This window comes from Mustela nivalis (assembly GCF_964662115.1).
Source record: "Mustela nivalis genome assembly, contig: HAP1_SCAFFOLD_226, whole genome shotgun sequence".
Classification (NCBI taxonomy): Eukaryota; Metazoa; Chordata; class Mammalia; order Carnivora; family Mustelidae; genus Mustela; species Mustela nivalis.
Window position 1 is genome coordinate 65,476 of NW_028136410.1, and position 2,425 is coordinate 67,900.

A 2,425-nucleotide genomic window follows, 5' to 3' on the forward strand; every position below is an offset into this window, starting at 1 on the left:
ACCATCCAATAGTACTCGACTGTCCTGAAGAAGGAAACTTCTTTAAAGCAGCTCACAACTCCCAGCATAGGGAAACCTCCCTGGCCTCATGACGCCCCTCCCGCTTCAGGAAGTGGCCGTCATGGACAAAAACTCCAGCTTGAGGCAACATCTGATAATCGCCCTGACTTCACCTGCAGGAGATCTCGATTCAGCCTCTGCAGAGTGGGCCTGCCATGCTCTTGGCCCCAAAACTCGTGCTAGCTTGTGTTTTCAGACTTCCTTCCTCACAATCCTGGCCACACCCCTCCAGTTTGGCAATTCTGGAGACACAATGCAGCACTCTGCCTGCCCTCCAGAAGAAAAATGTTGCCCTATAGGGCTAACCAGAAACGCCAAATGAGTAACAACCTGCATGCCACTCGACCATACCCCAATTATACAGTCTAGCCTGTGCACTAAAGCCCTGTCTGACACAGCCTGAGGGCAGACCTCCAGTCCAACAGCCAGACAGCTGGCCGTACACAGAGCATATCACACCCACAATGGCTTTAGACCATCATCTCTACCCAACCTCAGTTTTCACCTTCAGAACCTAGACCTTATCTCCACTCACTGCTCAGGAGTGAACGTGATTCAAGAATCAGAAATTCTCCTTCGCCTTGGCAAGAAACCTAGTGGTTGGCATGTTGTCCAATGTTCATTGTAGGAGAAAGCAGCATGGACTATGAGGCCCCACCTATCCCTGAGGGCCACAATTTGCACAAACACACATTGTGACCCTCAGCGTGAGCCCTATCCTCATGTAAAGCCTCTTAGTGACTGGAACAACAGCCCACATATGGGGCTTGCCAAGCCCCTAGTCCCCCAATCTCAACCAGAGTTCGAGATGTCTAGTCACCCCTACTCAGGGCTCTACTCGGGAATCCCTCTTTGGTGGGACACCTGAGGTAAAAAAAAAAAAAATACAGAAAGGACTCTTCCCATCCACAGAATGATTCCAACTACTTGGGATCAGGCCAAATCACCAGAGAAAGAATTGTCCATGGCCCGTGAGGACACCCTGACATTCCACGGCCACCATTGACACAAAATCCAGAGACAAAACCCTAAGCAAGCGCCACATACTCGCCCTTTGTTCATAGCCCGGAAACTTCTCACGGTCTGTAGATCGAGCATTCATACATACATCCCCAAACCTAAGCTGAGTTTGTGTTTTCAGACTTCTGTCCCCACAGTCCTGGCCCACACACCATCCAAGCTGGGGCCCCTGGAGCCACACCTCAGGACTGTGGCTTCCCTCTCCAGGGGAATTTTGCCATTTCCATTGGCCACAACCCTATAGATTAGGAGAATCCTCCAAACTCCCCCAGGCCATCCGAATTGTGTTGGCTGCCCAGGACACACAGGATGATCTTTCACAAGTTAGGAAACCACCTCCACTCAGACCCAGAGACAGATATCCCCATAGAATAAGATTGAACTGGACGGGCACTTAGGCCCTAATTAGATCCATTGCTTTTGATTCCAGTCATCTCTCCTCAGAGGCCTGTTTTCCAATACCAGCATATGGGAAATTCCTTAGGCACTCATCAAAACAATTCTCTTCTCTACAATGGAAACATACTCTTTAGAGCTGTCCTGAAGAAGGAAACTTTGAAGTTTGGAGCAGCTCACAACTCCCAGCGTAGGGAAACCTCCCTGGCCTCATGACGCCCCCACCCCCTTCAGGAAGGGGCCGTCATGGACACAAACTCCAGCTTGAGGCAACATCTAATAATCACCCTGACCTCACCTGCAGGAGATCTCGATTCAGCCTCTGCAGAGTGGGCCTGCCATGCTCTTGGCCCCAAAACTCGTGCTAGCTTGTGTTTTCATACTTCCTTCCTCACAATCCTGGCCACACCCCTCCAGTTTGGCAATTCTGGAGACACAATGCAGCACTCTGCCTGCCCTCCAGAAGAAAAATGTTGCCCTATAGGGCTAACCAGAAACGCCAAATGAGTAACAACCTGCATGCCACTCGACCATACCCCAATTATACAGTCTAGCCTGTGCACTAAAGCCCTGTCTGACACAGCCTGAGGGCAGACCTCCAGTCCAACACCCAGACAGCTGGCCGTAACACAGAGCATATCACACCCACAGTGGCTTTAGGCCATCATCTCTACCCAACCTCAGTTTTCACCTACAGAACCTAGACCTTATCTCCACTCACTGCTCAGGAGTGAACGTGATGCAAGAATCAGAAATTCTCCTTCGCCTTGGCAAGAAACCTAGTGGTTGGCATGTTGTCCAATATTCATTGTAGGAGAAAGCAGCATGAACTACGAGGCCCCACCTATCCCTGAGGGCCACAATTTGCACAAACACACATTGTGACCCTCAGCATGAGCCCTATCCTCATGTAAAGCCTCTTAGTGACTGGAACAACAGCCCACATATG